Raw genomic sequence first — 20,997 nt, 5'->3', positions numbered from 1 at the left:
GGGGGAGAGTGAGTGTGTTGGCATACTGTCTCTAAGTTCAGACAGCAGCCTGAGTAACCAGTCCTGAGGCATGGGGAGGGGGACACCCCCAACATCAGCCCCCCTCTCCCTCCCTGGCTCTGCATAGCACAGCAGTCTCTCTCTCTCACTCTCTCACACACACAAACACGCATGCACGCCCCTGCCTGCCTGCCTCTGCGTCTGTAGTGCGGGAGACAACAGCATTCCACATTAATGATTTGCTCTTTGCTCCCAGAGCAGAGCAGCACAGTGAACTGTCAGAACTTCATGGAGCTTTGAAAGGGGAGGGACACATGCCTGCAGGGCAGCCCAGTTGAAAACAGTGAGCCCAGCAGTCACAGGTATTGTGGGATACCGGGGGAGGTAAGTTCTGGCGATATAATGAATGGCAGCATTTACACTGACACTTTGTCATTTTAACCTTTCCGCAAAAATCCCTTTCTCTCTCGTTGAGATGGTTTTATTTTGTCACCAAAACTGAAGAGTTTTGACACCAAAAGTGGCATTGCAGTGTGTACACCTCCACTGTTTTGCCGCCAAAAGCTGCCTTTTTTCCGACAAAACTCTGCAGTGTACACAAGGCCTTAAATTTCAATCCTGCAAAGACTTATGCACATAGTCAGCACATGAGTAGCCCCATTGACCTTCGTCTTAGGCCCCTTAAGCCCCTTTTTAGGCTTCACTGTGATCCACAAAACTCCAACCTGGCTGCTGCCTAACCCTGCACAACCTTATGAAATACCACAATCTTTTAATTTATTTCCCAGGAGTTGAGAGATGCACAGGATTAAAGATTTAATATACTGGCTACACAAAATAAAACATACACACACTACTCCTGAGGGAATTCCACACCAAAAAATTAAAAATTCTGTGCACAATATTTTAAAATTCTGTAAAATTCTGCATATTTTATTTGAAAATCCTACCATTTTCAATTATTTAAAATGGTGTGATTATATTGTTATTGTGTTTCTGTGTTATTTTGACAAATAAAATATGCAGAACTTTGCAGAATTTTAAAATTTTTAATTTTTTGGCGAAGAATTCCCTCAAAAGTACCAGGTTTCTATGTGGTGTAATCCTGGCTGAGGGCAGCTCCATGGGAGGTCTGGGGGGAAATCTGGATGCACAGGTGCTCAGTGCAGGGTTCTGGGTGCAGGGGGAATGGGACTCTGCAGGGGAGTCCAGGTGAAGGTGATTAGGGCTCAGTGGGGTGGGGGGCTCCTGATGCAGGGGTGAGGCTTGGCGGGAGGGAGTTTGCGGGGGTTATGGGTGCAGGGGGCTCCTGATACAAGGGGGCTAGGTGGGCGAGTTCTGGGTGGGAGGAGGCGTCGCGTGTGGGCAGCTGCTTCCCGTGTCCTCACAAGCCAGACCCCCCTGCACCCAACCCCCACCCCGCTGAGCTCCACCCCCACCCTTCACCCAGACCCCCTCCTGCCAAGTCCTCCCCCTCCCCTCACGGTGTAGAGCTTCCTGCAGCCCAGGGAAGTTTCTGGGGGTTGATGTGACCCAGCCCTGGCTGCTCTGTTCAGGGAAGGGGAGGGACTAATGTCCCTGGGTGCCCCAGGGCATCACCAGACCCCTCTCCCTCAAGTGATCTACCTCTCCCCCAGCTGCCTGGACAGAGCGTCTGAGCTGCCGGAGGGGTGAGTGAGCACCGTTGCAGCTTCTCTTTGCTTCTCCACAGAAACCATTTTCTGTAAGAAAGCAAAAGGAATCTGGGGGTGGGGATATTTTTCTGCTGCACCGCAGTGGCACAAATTTTCCCCGGGAGGAACATAAAAGGATTATTTTGGATACTTAGGAAACCAAACTCATAGAGACATAGAAAAATTAAAATGGTGGTTAAAAAGCAAAAATAACTACATATACAAATACCTCTAAACATCCCCTTGAGATGGCATAAAACCATACTCTGAGGGAAAACAGGATATGAAAATTAAAATGAGGGAGAGGAACTGTAAAAATAGAGAAATGTCACTTGTGTCTATCCCAATAATACCTCTGCTTTTGAGAGGGTCCATGACCTTAGAAGCTAACCAACATGGAGCCCTCAGTAGAGGGTAAGCAACGCTTTGAAAGCAAAAAGGCAGATTTACATATTATCATAAAACATAATCTGGGGTTTTCAAACTCAACGTTGTTTTCCTTTGGTGCTTCCAACATTATATTAGAGCCACATGAACCTTTAGTTTTGAAACCTGAAACCATGCAAAACTCCTCTGCAGCTCCCCACCTCCTTTCTGGAGAGAGAAATGAAGATGCTGAGAAGTGGGGAAGCTCCTATTCTTTGGCGTGCCCAGCAGAATGTAGGCACTGGGAAATGTTCCTTCAACCCAAATACCCACAAACAGGAGAGGGCTTGGGCGGGGGGGAGGGTATGTGAATTTTTGAAAGTGTTGAGGGTAGATTTTTGGTGTGCCACAAAACTGAGAAGGGCAAGACTAACAAAGAGAGGGAATGGTGCAGGGGCAGGAAATTGAGGGAGGGAGGGAAGGAAAAAAATGGAAATTTTCCTGAGCAGATTTAGTTCTTTCTGGAAATTAACTGCCTGAACACTGCAGAATCAATGGCGGTTATAAAAAAGAAATGTGACTAGTTCAACCCAGTGTAAAGGCCTAAAGAGTTCAGAAAAGAAGCTGCAGAGGATACATAGCACCCACAGGAGACAGAATTTAGTGAAAACCTCCAAAGATTGTTTTGCCTTCTTCCCTATCCCTATGTCTTCCATTGTTTTTATTCAATGCATTTTGTGGCTTGGCAGAACAGGAGTTACAATGATCCATTCAAATTTTGTGCCAGAAGTGCCCAGACCACCTGAGCAACATGGAACCTAACAGTTTCATGTCTTTATGTCCCTCTCTTCCAGATCTGGATAGCTTGAATAGCTGCCTTCACCCTTAGGTGATAAATATATTCATAAATTTTGTAGGCCTTTCCAAATATACAACTTCTAGTACGTCATCTCCTTCCAAATAAATTTCCCCTCTCCTTTCCCTTCCTTGTATTGTCCCATCACTACAATTCTAAGTAGTGTCCTGTTGCTATGTGACATTTACACAGTCACCAGTAATTGTAATGCTCCTCTCCTATTTTGCCCTATTGTAGCCACTGATACTAAATGTGGTAGTGGAAGATAATCATAATGGGACTGGCAAGAAAGTGAGCTCTGATGAGAATGCTGCTAGTGTTATAGGAGAGGATAAAAGCGCTTTTGCAATTTAAAACTGAACTGCTTGAGAATAGCCTAAGAAGCAGTAATCTGTGTATTTTTGGGCCCTGAGTGACAGACTTAAGGGAAAGGATATCAAGACTTTCCTTGTTTCTTTTTGTAATGAGGTATTGGATTTACCTAAGGAATTTAAACGAATGATTGATAAAGTATTTGGAATGCCCATAAAGATCTAAGGCGAATGGATCAATCCAGGATCATTGATTTTGACAATATGCTGACAGTTACTGAAATTTTTTTCTTGCACAATCCAAGGAGAATGTTTATTTCTTTCTTGAAACACTGAAACGAAAGAAAAATCTTGTTTGCCAAGGTAATAGAATGTCCTGCATGTGTCCCACTTTTGCCTTTTGAAAAGATGGTCACCCTAATTGTGAGTAGTCCCAATGAAGTCAACAGTCAATGAGACTGCTCATGGTGTCTAAAGTTAAGCATGTGTGGAAGTCTTTGCAGGATTGGGCCTTAGCTTGCATTGTAGCTTGTATTTTGCCCCTGCTTATAATTATTCCCTGTAAGTAACTACCTAATATTAACATATTCTGTGTTCTCTGGGCCACTTTTTCAAAGTTATGTGCACATTTAATACATACATTTGCAGATGACTACTGCACACCAGTTCCTCATTTGCATACACATTTCCACTTAAGTGCTGACCTGGCCTTGTGCTCCGACCAACATCAGTTTTTGTATGAATATGGCATAAGGAAGCTGTGTGCAAATGCAAATATTATATGTGTTTTCATTCTAAGTACTGCATATATTTTGTATTTATTGCTTCTCTAAAGGATAATCATTTATATAGCCTATAGTTATGCATTCCAGTCTTTAAGTTGCCCCAGGCCAGACCCAATGTTAACATCAGAGTTAGGCAAACAGCAAAGGAGCCCTGTTCCTCTTCTTTTAGTGATGCCTGCATCTAGCCTCTCTGTAGTGTTTTCCTCAGAAAGTTCTAGCTGGTTACCAAATACGTAATTAAAACTTAGGGTCTGGTTGCGGGGAAGTCTCTTCCCACCCCCCCATTCCCCCACAGGAAATGTTTTGAAGATACCTGCCATTGGTGCAAGCCAGGTCCATTACATAAGCAGAAATTTCCTCTTCAGAACTGTTTGTCTGAGCCCTCAGGATGGGTCACCTCAGGCTGTTATGATTTGAGTTGGCTGGAGGAGGACAATTCTGTTTCACAGCGATTTCTAAGGTTCTGACATTTGTTTTTGATCTGGAATGAAAACAAAATCTTTTAAACATTTTCATGAAAATAGAATGGTCTCAAAATATCCATATTCGAATTGAACACCTGAGGTTTTACATTCGGGAAGAGGTGTCAAAAGGCCTGACCAATGGGGAGAGAGAGGCCTCTGTGGGTAAGCACTGGCCTGGGATGTGAGAAAGCCAGTTTCAAGTCCTTATTCTGCTTAAATCAGAGTGAACTGAGATGAAAAACTCTCCCATGTCCCAGGCCAATACCCTCAGTAGCAGGCTACGGAGAGTGTGGGAGAACTGGCTGATCAGTTCCAGTATGACTCAGCAATAGCCAGAGGTACTGAACAACATCACCACAATCTTCCCTTCAAAATGGAAGCAGAATGAGTGAGAAGGTGTCTCGGTAACACTGAGCAAAGGGATTTGAGAGAGTCTTTGAAGTACCTCCTCTCCCGGGGAAAACATAACCCCTTCATTTCGTTTTTAGTACCCATTCTCCTGGTCAGGCAGCAATCAATTTTATTTTCAGTTCTTGAGCTCCTGCTCGAGTGCCTATCTGGCTAATTTCATATATGGAATTTAGCCCAAATGCATGCAAATAAGAGAGACAGAAAATGTGTTTTAAATAATAGCTCAGGTGGTCAAAGACGCCAGCTTTCCCACTTAGCACCATGTGCTTTGTAGATCAACACTTTCTGCCGCACCAGGTAACTGATTTTATTTCTGCCCCTTTACCCAACTCTGGGCTAAATCCTGCAAGGAGCTGAGTGCCCTCACCTGCCAGCAAGCAATGGGAGGTAACAGCATTCACCATCTTCCAGGATCGCGACTGGTCTCAGAGCAATCTGACTTCTTAGAGCCACGGTGCATAGCATTCTTCAGTTTCAATTCTAAAACTCCATTACAGTTTTATATATGTAGACCCCTCGTCACATAGACAGAGCAGCACCAGGGCTGCCAAAACTGAAACTGCCTGCCCGAGCTTGGGACCCCAAACAGCAGTGGGGCTTGGGACAGAGGAGGCATTTCTGGGCCAGAACAAGCCTCACTGACTTGCCAGTGCAACCAACTACAGGCCCCAACAGCCTGCACATGTGTACCGCTTATGGACACACATGGCTTAGGGCAAGGAGGCTGGGTGATGAGTGTCAACTGCTAGAAGTAGAATGAGACAGACCTCAGGAGTTGCTCTCAGCAGAGGAGAGGAGAGAACCAGTTTTGCCTCTCAGCCAAGAGACCAGCTAACCAGAAGCCCCCAGCTTCTCAGGGCTGTTCCCCCCACAGTTAGCTGTCTCTGAAACAGTTTGGCTGTTGAAAGCATCAGGCAGGAAGAGAAGCCAGGCCTTCCACCCAAGCAGTCACCAGTCACAAGCCAGACCCAGAGAAAGAAACAGAGACCCAAGATGCCATAGCCAGAGGGAGAGAACCATCTGCTAGCCTCACCTCCAGAAGCAAAGGAAAGGCCGAGGTTTGAGCCACCCAGGACCTTCTCCACTCAGATAGGGATCTGTCTTGTAGCTTTAGCAGTGAGTACTGGGAATACTTCACCAAACTAGATAGGAAGTCCATGGGCAAGGAAATCTCTGTTAGATGTTAGCTGCTAGCAAGAGAATGATGGTGCACAGCCAGGTGAAAACTCACCTGAACTTGAAGGGGTGTGACAAGAAATGGTTAGGCCTGCAGTGTTCCTTTGATTGTTGTCCTACTGGTATTCAGTCAGCCCTATACAGCTTTGACATGAGAACACTGGATACCATGACCATCTAGGAACTGTGAACACACTTCAGGATTCAACTATTTGCTTGTATACTCTTTGCAGAACTTGGACTGTATTCAGATATCAGAGGGATATTTTTATTTGATTATTGCTCTGCAGTTTACCCTGTTCATGCCTCGGTTCCCCGTCCTTTACCCTAATAAAGTGTTTGTTCATTTTTATAGATTTAGAGATTCCAAGGCCAGAAGGAGCACTGTGAGTCTGACCTCCTGTATCACACAGGCCATAGAACTTCCCTGAAATAATTCCTGTTTGAACTAGAGCAGAGCTTTTAGAAAAACATCCAATCTTTGTTTAGAAATTGCCAGTGATGGAGAATTCACCACAACCCATGCTAAATTGTTCCAGTGGTTAATTACCCTCACTGCTAAACATTTACATATTATTTCCAGTTTGAATTTGTCTAGCTTCAACTTCCAACCATTTGATTTGGTCTGTTAGATTGAAGAGCCCATTTTCAAATATTTTTCCCATGTAGGTGTTTATAGACTGTGATCAAGTGACACCTTCACGGTCTCTTTTTAAAGTTAAACAGATTGAGTTCCTTAAATCCTCACAATAAGGCATGTTTTCTAATCCTTTAACAATTCTCATGGCTCTTCTCTGAACCCTCTCCAATTTATCAACCTCCTTCTTGAATTGTGTTCGCCACAATTGTCCAATTGTGGACATAGTATTCCAGTAGTGGTTATACCAGTGCCAAATACAGAGGTTGGTTGGTCCTTGGTTGCTGCTATTTGTTATGGCCTAGAGGTCATGGGGGTTGTATATTAATATATTCACCCAACCACTAGGTGGAATCACCATGCACTGAGAGTCCATTTTAGCGCCAGTGATCAGCAAACTAAGGACTAACACCTGCCATCAGCCCAAGGAGCACAGAAAACCCATGGCCACTGGTCTTAAGGTGGGATAGACACAGATAAGAGAGAGAAGCATGTGGACTCTACCATGCTTGGGGATCAGGATTTGTGGTCTCAGGAGAGATTTCAAATAATTTGATTTCCTGGAGTACACCACCTTTTCTGGTCTGTACCACTAGACCTTTGTAACCTGGATGTTTTTCTCCATCTTGCACTTCATTCATATTTTCTCCTCTACTTCTTCTCATTTGCTCTCAGAAGGCATGTTCATGTCTTTGCTTGGACTGTTTCTCTCTAAAGTTATATCTACATTCGAGCTAGAAGGTGCAATTTCCAGCTCTAGAGGACTTACCCTCACCAGCTGTGATAGAGCTAGTCCACCAAACATAGCAGTGTGGCCACAGCAGTGCAAGCAGCAGGAGGGTCCAGCCACCCTGGCTCCGTACCCATCCAAGACCAGAGGTATGTACTCGGGACAACTAGCCCCTTCCGCTGCTTGTGCTGCCATGGATACACTTCTATTTTTAGCATGTTAGCTCGATCAGAGCTAGTTGAGGTATGGCTCCTTGAGCCAGAAATTATACCTCCAGCTCCAAGTGTAGACAGACCCTAAGAAATCTCAACATTGTATGATTTTTATAGCTTGTCATTTTCTCTCTAGTGCAGTATCTTTTCATACATTTCCTTTTTTTCTTTTGGTTGAAATGCTTCTATATATCTGGGAAAAATAAAAACCAAAAAACAGTTCAGTCTAGTCTTCTGTTACGTTAGGAGTTAGCTGGAGTTAGAACTGCTCAACTGTGGATCATAAATCTCATATTGCTGACACGTCGGGGAAATTCTCCTGTAAACCTGTGATTTGAGACTGAAGATTGTGCTGAGCAGCAGGGTAGCTAGAACTTGACTTTATCACAGACTGAAAGAGTCCTGACATTGTTTCATCTTGCAGAGATTCTCCTTTAGCTCAAGTGCTTTGGAGCAGGAGGATCTGAGATCTATCCCTGCTATTGCCATGCAGTGCTGCTTGGCCATAGATCTAATATGCAATCTTTAATGCACCCATTATCTAGGTACTGTGTAGTGTGTGTGTACATATATATATATATATATATATATACACAGAGAGAGAGAGAGAGAGAGAGAGAGAGTCATTCTGTTAGCATAAAATATACAGAGATATATTCCATTTTTATGAAAGATATTATTCATGTTGCCTGTGACCCTGGCTGTAGAACTCCTTGCCAGAAGAGATCAGACAAAAGCCAAGCCTGGCAGAGTTCAGATCAAAGCATGTCTCACACATGTCCACTTAAAGAAAGAAGGCAAAAAGGAAGGAAAAATTATTCCCATACGAAATCACATTCCTTTCCCCCTTGAGAAATGGAAAGAAAATGCCTTTTTCTCCAGGCTTTTGTGCTCTTGATTTTGTGTTGTGTTTAGTTGCCACGGTGATAGATGCCACACATAAAAATCTAACCTAGATAGATAAAAGGACTTTAGGCAGAAGCCGGACAAGCAGTCATTTCCAGTTTCATTGTGGCTCCAACCTTGCACAGCAATTTCCATGCTCTCGATTTAAAACCATCTATGCACATAACTCATTCAAAATACCAAGGGTTAGACCTCCCTCCATGAAGCACATGCGCTGGCAGATAATCCAGCTCAGTTTACCTCTGCGTACCTGGCAGCCCGCTACTGTGCAATGACCAAATATCAGAAGAGTTTGAGGTTAATTAGGATCAGATTAATCCATGCTGACTGCCTGTCTCTGTGTAAATAGGGCACTAGAGGTTAGAAAGTATTAAGTACCTTACATGTCTACTTGCATAATGTAAAAAGCTATTGGAGATGCAAAATATGTGGTCAGAAGCGTTGATGTAAAATCTTTTTAAAGTTAATCTTATCATTACAAAGCAAGAAAATCAACTTTAAAATTCCCAAGTAGAAACTTTTAATAATTATTTGAGTATGGAAAACCATGCTTTGACACCACCCAGTGTATTGGGGACATCTGCAAAGAATGTTCTCAGTAAAGATTCTGAAATTACCCTGGGCTTGTTAAACTATATTTCAATGTCTAAATTATTCTAGCAATGAATACCTTACTGAGAAGCTTCATCTAGGGTATTCTTGTCCTAATTTTCCATTATGATGGTTCCTATTTACCATACAAATAAAACAATGTAATAATCAGATAGCTTAGTATATATAAACAGTCTCTGGTACTGCCTGTGGAATGGGATTGTCATTTCTATATATATATATACACCTTTGTTTAAAAACTAAGATGTAGGTCATATATAACCAAGCTCATAAAAAGCTGCAATGATTGTTTTTTGTTTGCATATATTCTTTTAGAGAATAGTTTTATACATACATATGTGCAAATTCTGTAACAAGCCCCTAATGAAAAAAGGTATATTTTACTTATGTGTTGATATGGAATTCTTTAGTGGATAAAGCAAATTAAGGATTGTACAGAACTTGTGTTTTCCTTTTGATTTAAAATGTAATAAACATTTTAAAATTTGAAGAGATTTTGCAATTGATTAAACAAGCTAAATGGTAATATAAAACTTTGAAAAACTATATAGAATTTTAGATATAAGAAAACTCTGATTCTCATGGAAAACTTTGAACATTTAGAAACATCTCTGCCAATACCGTTATATTGTACATCTTTTCTTCTTTTTTTATTCCTAATACAATTATATAATTATTAGGGACATTTATATAATAACAGGCTATTAGTTCCCTAGGAGTTCGTCTCCTCTTGAGGCTTATTCCGCATTTAAAGTTGTAATCTTCTTTTTGTGACATCACTTTGGTCACTGTGGCAATGACTGTGATGTCACCAACAAAGGATTATGACTTCAAGTGGGGTCTAAGCTGCAGGAACAGATCAGCTCCTAAAGAATAAAGACCCAGCTTTGACGTAAACTGACCTGGTAATAAAAGAGGAAAGAAGAGCCTTGCCCACCCTCTCCCCTAAACTGCACAAAATATGACACCAGCAGGATTGTTGTTAAATAGACCATTATTCAAAGCTTTTCCATGAGGTGTAAGCTGATCCTTAAAGACCCTTTTTCTGCTCCCACTGAAAACAATGAACATTTTGCCATTGACTTTACTGGCAGCATGACTGGATCATAAGCAGTGATGAAGAGTGGAGATGCAAAGTTTGAATCTGGATCCAGACTTGTCCCCAAGGGCTGTGTGGCTCAAGGGTTTGGGCTGTAGGATGATGGGTGCTGTATAGGACCCTGCATAGGGAAGAGATGAGAAAGTCATGAAAATGGCTGCCATTTGGTGACTTTATGACTCAGATCTGAATTGTCCTGGAGTTTAAGGATGTTTGGGCCCCTTTCTATTCAATTATACAACTTTGTTAAGTTTTTGCAGAGATTTTTTTTTCCTGCAAAGGTTTGCTCATACCATCATATATTCATTTTTCATCTCTGTCCAGCCCAGTCTTATATTACAAGCAAGGCTTATGGGTCAATACTACAGTATTCGATAGTACAGCACAGTGCCCTTGGGGCCAGATTGTAGCTTTTAAACTACAGCCCACACTGAAGGGGATACAGAAGAATGACAGCAGTGCTCACCCTGCTATTCTTGCTACACACCCCACTCCACGCTGCCCATCTGTTCAACTCTGATTCCCCTGTACAGTTTCTGAAACTGCCATTTCCAGTATCAATCATCCTGTATAAATGTGTTACTTCCAAACATGTCAGAAGATTGGCGCCAACCACTTTTCTGTTTTATCCTCTAGGCTGGATCAATGTATAGCAATGGATGCTGTTTCCATTGCATTCCCCCCCTTCATTCACTCTGGAAGTTCATAGCCAGGACCAGCTCTAGGCACCAGCAAAGCAAGCACGTGCTTAGGGGGGCACAATTCCAGGGGCGGCGTTCCACCCCCCCCCCTTTTTCTTTTTTTTTCTGTTTTTCCCTTGGACAGTTGTGCTCTCGGAGCTTGGGGCGGCAAAAAACCTAGAGTCAGCCCTGTTCATATCTCACCTTTTCCTCTACTATATGGCACTCATCTTCTTAGCCAAATCCTCCTTCTACAAGGCTGTACATAAAGAGTGGGGTCAAGCATAGCAAAAAACAATCCTGGTGCTATTACAGTTTTATGTATGTATTGCTTTAAATTAACAAACTACACATTAATATCCATCCACCCATACGTTTGATTAGAAATGAGACATAGAGGTGACATTAAATATGGAGTAAATATTAGAGGTGGGCATATCAGTTCAGATAAAATAAGAATGGGCCCGGATCTTCTGTCAGAACACAACCCAAACATTTTTTAAGATTAAAAAAATATTTTAAAACAGTTTTAAAAAAAGGTTTGGGCACCTCTGTGGTTCTTGGTTTGAGTAGGAACTGGAAGTAGCATCAAAAAAATTAGGAAGGCTATTCCAGTGCTAATCAGATGCATTAATCAAATGGGGCAGTCTGCTGACGTGAGATTCCACCCCTAGTTTAGTGTGGTATACTGAAGAAGTGCTTCTATGGTCATTTAGCTAAACACTCAGACTTCAGAAGGATTCTCTGAGCTAAAATGGATGTCTGAAGTTTTTGAGATTCACCTGTCACCAATAAAGAGTATTTAAACTGCTCGGTCCATATATTCTTCTGGGAGAACAATGTGCTGCCACGGATAGACCCCAATTTTATGGTTCCTGTTGATTGGTTTCAGACACTATTGTCCTCCATACCTATTGCACATCACAGTGACTCTCTTCCCATGGATGTATTTCGCATGTGCAAACGAACACCAAAATGGTGGATCTGCAAAGAGGGAAATGGCACTTGACAAACTAAGCAGCTGACACTACGTCTGAGATGCAGCCACCTCTGAACTGGAGCAGACAATTGGAATGTTTCAGTAATGAGACGGGAGATTTTTGTCATGGGCAAAACTTTACTCTGATAAAGGGTCCCATGGTATCTTCAGAGTCCGCAGAGACCAGACAAGCCTTCAGTTTTTAAGATCTCCATAACACACTGCATGCAACAGAAAAATATCCGAGCAGTCTTCTCTGAGACCCTTCCTGTCCCACGAGCAAAGGAAGACAGGAGTCAGAAGATTCTGTACATTAATCACTGGCTAGGTAAATGGTGCAGGGTGCAGGGCTTTGGTTTTGTGGGACTTTGGTCCACCTTCTATGAGGAGAGGGGGCTGTATAGTCTGCATAGCCTCCAAATCAATAGAAGGGGACAGGCTGGCTAGAGAAGTCAGGAGGGGGTTAAACAAGTAGCAAAAGGGGAGAGTAAAAAGAGGGACAATATGACCTAACAGATAAAGAGAAATTTATCTCAAATCTAAATTTTACTGGTAGCTTAGGTACAACTGATCAAGACTTGATCACGTTTATCATGTACAAGCAAAACAAAGTCAGACTAGTAATATAAATAGTTGGTGCTTTAATAGGGTCAATTTCACAAAACTGAAAACAATTTATGAACCAAATCAGCTGTGAGGAAGAATTTATTCAGCAAAATATGAATGATAATTGGGAATCACTTAAGCAGACCCTACTAGAGGCCCAAAAAGAACAATTCCACAACTGAGGAAGAAAGCTGTGCTGGTTAAAAAAAAACCCAATATGCTTTAGAGGGGACATGAAGGCAGCTGTAAAAAATTAAAAAATAATACATAACAAATGGAAGAAAGGGGAAGTTGATAGTAATGAATGTAAATGAGAAGTTAGGAATTGTAGAAAATTGATAAGAGAAGCCAAGGTACACAAGAAGACTTCTATGGTCAGCAGAGATAAAGACAATAACAAGGAGTTTTTTAAAATATATTAGGAACCAAAAAGAATCCTGACAAGGTATTGGTGCATTGTTAGATGGAAATGGTAGACTTATCAATGATAATGCAGAAAAGGCAGAAGCATTCAATAAATATTTCTGTTCTTTTTGTGGGGCTGGGGGACAACAGATGCAGTAGTCTCATCATATGGTGATGATAACAGTTTCTATTCCACTTCTATCTCTGAGGATGTTACACAGAAACTACTAAAGTGAGACATTTTTAAATCAACAAGTCCAGATAACTTGCATCCAGGAGTTTTAAAAGAGCTAGGTGAGGAGCTAACTATACTGCTAATGTTGATTCAATAAGTCTTGGAGCACTGGGGAAGTTCCAGAAGATTGGAAGAAAGCTAATGTTGGGCTAATTTTTAAAAAGGTAAATGGGATGACCCAGATAACTATAGACGTGTCAGCCTGAGATCAATCCTGGGCAAGATAATGGAGCAGCTGATATAGGGCTCGATTAATTAAGAGCTAAAGGAGGGTAATGTAATTAATGCAAATCAACATGAATTTATAGAAAAAAGATCTTGCTAAACTAACTTGATTTTTTTTATAAGGTTGTAAGTTTGGTTGATAAAGGTAATAGCACTGATGTAATATACTTAGACTTCTATAAGGAGAATGACTTGGTACTCCACAACGTTTTGATTAAAAAAACTAGAATGATATAAAATTAACATGGCACACATCAACTTGATTAAAAATAGTTTAATTGATAGGTCTCAAAATGTGACTGTAAACAGGAAATCGTCATTAAGGGGGTCTGTTTCCAGTGGGGTCCCTCAGGGATTGGTTCTTCGCTCTATGCTATTAACATCTTTATCAATGATCTGAAACAAAACATAAAATTATTACTGGCAAAGTTTGCAGATGACACAAAAATGTGGGGAATGGTAAATAACGAAGAGGACAGGTCACTGATTCAGAGCGATCTAGATCGCTTGGTAAACAGAGTGCAAGCAAACAATATGCGTTTTAATACAGCTAAATGTAAGTGCATACATTTGGAAACAAAGAATGTAGGCCATACTGACAGGATAGGGGACTCTATTGTGGAAAGCAGTGACTCTGAAAAAGATTTGGGCAAATGTGTGGATACTCAGCTGCATGTGAGTATCCAGTGTGATGCTGTGGCCAAAAGAGCTAATGCAATCCTGCAATGCATAAACAGGGGATTCTCAAGGAGGATTACAGAGGTTATTTTACATGTGTATTTGGCGCTGGTGTGACAACTGCTGGAATAGCATGTCCAGTTCTGGTGCCCACAATTCAAGAAGGATGTTGATAAATTTGGAGAGGGTTCAGAGAAGAGCCCCGAGAATGATTAAAGGATTAGAAAACAGTGACTTATAGTGACTGATTCAAGGAGCTCAATCTATTCGTCTTCAGAAAGAAAAGATTAAGGGTTACATTACAGTATATATGTATCTACACGGGGAACAAATATTTAATAATGGGCTGTTTAATCTATCAGAAAAAGCTATAATACAACCCACTGACTGGAAGCTGAAGCTAGAAAAATTCAGCCTAGAAATACAGTGTAAATCTTTTATGGTGGGAGTAATTAACTATTGGAACAATTTACCGACTGTAGTGGTGGATTTTCCATCACTGACAATTTTTAAATCAAGATTGAATGTTTTTCTAGAAGATCTGTTCTAGGAATTATTTTGGGGAAGTTCGGTGAAGACCTACTGAAAACTCAAATAGTTACAGTTGCTAATAAACCCTCCTTCCAGCTATGGCTGACCACAAGGCTATGATTCCTCCTGATGGAAGCAGTCCTCACCACGGTGAACTACTCATTTGTGACCTTCCATCGCAACAACAGCAAAGCTGTGTGTCTGCAATAAAATGAGTGGGTTTGGATAAGCTCTTGCTAGTTCAGCATTAGAGTGACCAGATGGCCCACTATTATCGGATCCTCCCCAATATTAGGGGCTTTGTTGTATATACACAACCCACCCTCCTCCCTCGGAAAAAAAGAGTCCCGATTTTTCACACTTGCTATCTGGTCACCCTATTCAGTGTGCAGCAGCCCACGGATGCAAACACATTAGGGTGAGACTCTGGATGCTTCAGTGGCTCGCCACCAAATACTGTCTCAAATTCAAAGGCTTCTTTTTGATGATTCATGTCCAGACTATCTCAAGGACCAGCTCTTGATCAAAGTTCAGGCCTTACCACATCAGCAGTAATCATCAGTGGTACTCGAATGGTCAAGCAACAGTAAAACTAGTACCAGTAGAGCAGTGGTTCTCAACATGGGGTCCGGGGCCCCCTGGGGGGCCATGAGCAGGTTTCAGGGGGTCCACCAAGCAGGGCCAGCAATAGACTCACTGGGGCCCAGGGCAGAAGGCCAAAGCTCCATTGCATGGGGCTGAAGCCCAGGGCCCCACCATCTGGGGCAGAAGCCAAAGCCTGAGCAATGTAGCTTCCTGGGGGGCACCGGCAATTGCCTTGCTTGCTTCCCCCTAATGCCAGCCCTGGCTTGTATATACAGAAAACCAGTTTTTGTGACACAGGTGGGCTGTGGAGTTTTTATAGCATGTTGGGGGAGGGCCTCAGAAAGAAGAAGATTGAGAACTCCTGCAATAGGAGACAATGTTCTTGTGGGTATGGAAAGCCCTTCCATGAGAGCTGAGAACCACCTTCAGTCTTGACACATCCAGGATGATATGTAAAACCCATTATTGCCTCAGGGCTTTCCCCCAAATTAAAAAAAACCTGGCTTTGAGATACACTGTTGGGAAGGGAGAGAAAACTAGAGAGAACCAAGGATAGACAGAGTGATTTTTGGTTAGGTGCTCAGACACCACAGTGAAGAGTGCAGTAAGAATACCTAACTATGTACACTGCCTAAGTAATCACATCTGTGCATTAGCACATCTACCCTGGGAAATTATAAGTCATATTTTGGCTATACTTGTGTAATCCCAGTGATTTCAGTGCATTGACTTGGTTCGTGTTACACGGATTGGATGGAGAGCAGAAGTTGGCCCTATGGCTGGATTGTGTGCATAGGAAGATAGATCCGCCAGTGTGTGTGTTGAAAAAATAAATTGCTATTGAAATTTATATCTCTTTAATTGAAGTATTATTGATCCACATGTATCCATTTAAATGAAAATAGCAGTAAAGGGCTAACTGTGCCTTTAAGGAACAGTGCCAGTTGGAGGTCGGTGCGAACCTTCTCTGCCCAAGATGGGGCACTAGGGTGTGTTCTGTCTCACAGATGTAGCATGTTCCTGCAGTGCCTTAGGCACACAGGGGACGTACTCCCGCTATGACGTCTGTTTAGGTGGTGCAACCTACTTCTTTGAGTGAGCCAGTCCCACTTCCCAGACAAGTGAACAGTAGGTTATGGTCATGACTCCCCCATATTCCCAGCCATCCTCCACCCTATGCTCCCAGGGAAATAGGAATGGAGCAGTTTCTGAGCTTCCTGAATGCAGGAACTGCAGTTCTACTTAATATAGTACTTACCTAGCTGTGCAAAGACCAGAAGTCCCTGCCCCTCCATCTATACACCCATAGAAGGGCCAAGCAGAATCTGGCCCAAAGTGCTACAACCCTGATGTAATGTGATCATGTGTGCCAGCAGTTCAGTTTTCTAGGCATGGAACACTTTCTTAAGCTCCCTGAATGGAAAAGTTCTACAGAATTTAATAATTGATCAACTTTGCAGAGTTTGTGTTATTTTTGTTTGAAACCATAATACAGAATGTAATGGGGAAGTGTGTCCCTGTTACAGAATTATGTAGATTGGTTAAAAACAACCCTATAGATGCTATTCATGTTGTATTACGTGTGATTGTTTTTTTACAGTAGTTTGTACACAAGCCTATTACATTTTATAGGACTTTTCCATAAGACTTAGCATTTGAAGAATCATATTTTGCTCTCACATTCTTCCCCAAAAAGTGGGCAACAGAGGGAGAGATGGCAGTAAAAACTTTTTGGACATAAGTGAGCATAAATATTAGCAGACACTCCCATACACACACCAATACCGTGGAATCACCCAGTTCCTTTGTTTTCTGGTGCCATAATCTCCTTTGCTGCTTTAGAAGTTTCACAGGATATTTTAACATATGTATTGTTGGTGTGTTTCCTGAGGAATGTTCCCTGGAATACAGCAGACAAGGGATATTTGCATGGGGAAGGGGGAAAGAAAGCTATCTTTGGCTTAGTTTAACTCGGAGAGAGAGAGAGAGAGCGCGAGCTAGACAGAAGGCCAATACCTGTTCTTGGTTGTGACGATGTAACTCCACGGTTTACAGACTCGTCCTAGAACAGAGGGAGATGACAGTGGAGAGAAGCTCTGATAAAGAAGAGGGAACAATAGAAAGCTCTGAAGAGAAAAATATAATTGAGAGCTGTTGGTTTCAGCTTTTTCTCTCTCAAGCCTTCCCTGAGCCAAATTCTACTCTCACTTCCATTAATGTAAATCAGGTATTAACTCTGAACTCCATCTGAAGTCAATGGCGGTACTTGGGATTTACACTGATATAAATGAGAACAGAATCTGCCCCAGAGAAGGCATGGAAGAGGAAAATGTTGAGACCAACAGCTCTGAATTAGGCCTTTCTCCTCTGAGCTTGTTCCGTGCCTCTCCAGGCTTACCTCAGCTGCCAGTCCACTGAGTCTCTGTATTCTCTCTGCTCTTGGACAACTCTCCCCCCTGACTTTGTGACATTACCAGAAAGGGTACCAATTAATGCCAGTTGTGATAGGTTTTGTGGTGTGTGTCTGTCCACAATGGTGTCCTTACAGGACATTGAATTGTCATCTGCTGGTAACAAAAAGGAGAAAAACTTTCACCTGATGGTGAAAAACTCTGCAGTCTATTACCAGTCCCTTGAGCCTTCCAGGAGCAATTTTTGTTTGACTCTTCCCTATACCCACTCTTGTCTTCTCTGGTATTTTCCTATTCACAAATTCCCCAGATTTCTTCTCTGGCTAGAGGTGGTGACGGTGGAGAGTGGTGCCACACGGTGCTGCCTTTTACCTCCCCCCTCCTTCCCACACCCTGTGTCACAGTGATCTTACCCCTTCAATGAAAAGAAATGGACTTAGCTTCCTCCAAAGCCTTTCAGTGCTGCTCCGACAGGTGGCCAGATTTGTTCCTTGGACAATGCTATAACACATGGCATGCTCTCGTCTCCAGGGGCTCAGCACAGAACCACAGACATAAGACACAGATGGCCCCTATTAGATCATCCAGTCCAGCCCCATGACAATTCGGGATTGTTCCAGCCTACTTCCCATGTTTTGTCCAAGCTACTCCTAAGAGTTCCAAATGGTGGGGCATTCCTTGGGAGACTATTCCACAGTCTAACGTATCTCAGCATCAGGATGTATTTCCTGAAAGTCACGCTTATTTTTTTCCTTTCTACAGTTCAGTGCATTACCCCTTCCTTGTATCCCACTGTCCTACACTAAATAATTCCTCCCTCCTTGGTACCTTTTCCATAATTTAACAATAACAATTGCCAACTAATTTCCATAATATCTTGGGATGCACATCCAGATTAACTGATGTATATATGTTCCTATTTCCCTAGTATTTCCCTATCTGCTCCTTAGCAATAGGTATTTATAGGCTCCATTGTAATTGTCTAAATATCTTTACTGTATTTTTGGGTTGTCCCTCATTTCATCCCTCTCCTCAATCACTAATGAACGTACTCTCCTCCCCCCACCCCCATTACATTTATAAATGCTCATCTTATTTCCCATTATTACTGTGACTGGCTTCATTTTCTTGGTGCCACTATCTTTCCCCGCGAGTCTGAGTCCTCCAGTGTGGTTGCTTCCCTGCTTTTTCAATACTAATATAGGGTTTTAGAAAATCTCAGATGATCATAATGGTCCCCTCTGACCTTAATATCTATGAATCTATGTCTCAGCACCACATGATGCCACATCAACCAGTATGATTTTTTTCTTCTATTTTTCTTTTCCAGAGAACTTATAGTCTGTTGTACCTTAATTATAATAGGCCTGATTCTCCAGTGCCACACACCTTCCATAGCTATTTAGCCCTGTGCAACGTGGGTGTAAAACACTACCAAATCAGAATAACAGCATTTGACATCAATTTTGCAAAGGTGTAAATGAATATACAAGGTGCAAAGCCGTCCAGAAGCAGGCCCAGTGTCTTTTAGCATTCCCCAACTGGTGGATTTTAATACCTTCTTTGGTTGCACCTTAGTCATTGCTTCCACAATGCCCACAGCCCAAGCTGAGCCTTAGGTACAGTCCTGAGCTTCAGCCTTTCAGAGTACGCCGAAAGTGGAATAAAGGTCAGCTGACTCAGGCTCATGGGGCTCAGGCTGCGGAGCTAAAAATTGCTGTGTAGTTGTTTGGGCTCAGGCCAGCCATGGGTGTTTAACTGCTGTGTCGACGTACCCTAAGATTGACCCTCCACAATATGGTACTGCAGAGCCACAGCCCACCAGGTGGGGCCAGATAAATTTTCTTGTGATTCCCATCTAAGTGTATGTATTCTAATGATAGCAGCATCAACGTATTAGGTGGGTTCAGGCTGGATAAAGTTTACATCAGAATTTGGTGGTCTCTCACTTATCTGCTGTGTATAGGCAGTTTGTGTCAGTCAATTCTGAATTATATTTAATGTGGGAATTTATGTTGCTAGAGCAGGTGATGGTAAATATTATATTGTACTTGTCAGTGCTTAGTGATAGATTGGCTATGAAAGGAATGGGCACAAAAAGGTTGCTAATATTTTATAAGTGAAATAAAATATCTTTAGCATTTCCTACCCCTTTCCCTAAGCCTTAATGTGCAAAGAGTCTGCTAGGACAGGGCATGGATGCACTGGGATGCACTGTAGAGCCTTTAACCTCACAGGGTACATCTACATGGGGATAAAGGCCCCCAGCACAGCCCTTGCTGGCCCTGGTCAGCTGACTCAGGCTCACAGGACTTGGGCTGAGGGCCTAAACATTACCATGTAGAGGCTTGGGCTCAGAGCCTGAGCTCTGGGGCCCTCCACCCTCTCAAGGTCCCAGAGCATGGGCTCCAGCCTGAGCCCAAATGTCTACACAGCAATTTTTCAGCCCAGAAGCCATGTGAGTCCAAGTCAGCTGACCCGGGCCAGCTGCGGGTTTTTTATTCCCATGTAGACATACACCCAGTCACCAATCCAAATCCAGCTGTACAGTAGTCAGAGGGCCAAGAATTAAGGCCCTCATTCAGCAAAGCATTTAAGCAGGTGCTTAACTTTAAGCATAGGAATAATATCATTGAAATCAACAGGACAACTCATGTTTAGAATTAGGCCTGTTCTTAAATGCTTAGCAAAACTGGAGCTTAAATGACCATGAATACTCATCCTTTTGCCCTTCTTTACTGTCCCACCCTGAAACTGAGAACTTCAAACTGTCAAGCCAGCACCTTCCCCTTGCACTAAATTCACCTTCATTTTAAAAACAACAAAAAGAGTGGAGTAGCATAATGACAGATGAGCACAATGAGGAGAGATGCAGGCTATGTCTACACTTGAAATCCTACAGTCGCAGTTCTCCTTCACTGTAGGTAATCCACAAAGACAGAAGAATTCTTCCATCTACCTAGTGCTGTCTACAGCAGGGCTTAGGTAGATTTAACTATGTCTCTTAGGGGTGTGGATTTTTTATACTCCTGAGAAATGTATCAATGCCAAAGTAATTTTTCAGTGTACACTAGCCTTTAGTCTGATTTCCACTTTGGGCACTAGTTCAATTTACCCTTCAGTCCTTACTTCATAAGAAGAAGAAAATTACAGATGAATATAGTAATATGCATCTAATTATTGCATTAAATATACTGTGGTGCAGTACTGTTTGATCTTTACACAGTTTTTCCTGGAAATTTGGTCATAAATATAAGGAAATTTTATGTTACAGAGACATGTAGTTTAGAATTCATTTATTGTCTTGAGTAATTTTTCTTTTTTTTTTCTACAAATTATAGACCCAAATCCTGCTTGCCCTAGGTAAGATATCTCTTTGCTTTCTATGCATGAATGATATGATTAGGGTCTGGCCCTGTCATAC

General features: G+C 42.3%; 1 protein-coding gene and 1 long non-coding RNA gene across 3 annotated transcripts in view; one reads left to right on the top strand and one right to left on the bottom strand.

Moving 5' to 3' along the window:
- Positions 1 to 212: 212 nt before the first annotated feature.
- The window catches only part of SERPINE3 (serpin family E member 3), a 49,037-nt gene continuing 28,252 nt past the window's right edge, over positions 213 to 20,997 (top strand). For both annotated transcript variants that reach the window (XM_073343241.2, XM_073343218.2), the window contains exons 1-2: positions 213 to 384; positions 20,915 to 20,936. The gene's annotated coding sequence lies outside the window, so the exon portion shown is untranslated. The remainder of the gene's footprint in view (positions 385 to 20,914; positions 20,937 to 20,997) is intronic.
- Positions 13,661 to 20,997, bottom strand: part of LOC140911044 (uncharacterized) — a 29,715-nt gene continuing 22,378 nt past the window's right edge. Inside the window, exon 3 of the long non-coding RNA XR_012158822.2 lies at positions 13,661 to 13,764. This is a non-coding gene — a long non-coding RNA (uncharacterized LOC140911044). The remainder of the gene's footprint in view (positions 13,765 to 20,997) is intronic.

This window comes from Lepidochelys kempii, chromosome 1, assembly GCF_965140285.1.
Source record: "Lepidochelys kempii isolate rLepKem1 chromosome 1, rLepKem1.hap1, whole genome shotgun sequence".
Taxonomy (NCBI): Eukaryota; Metazoa; Chordata; order Testudines; family Cheloniidae; genus Lepidochelys; species Lepidochelys kempii.
This window is presented reverse-complemented; position numbering and strand designations above follow the sequence as displayed.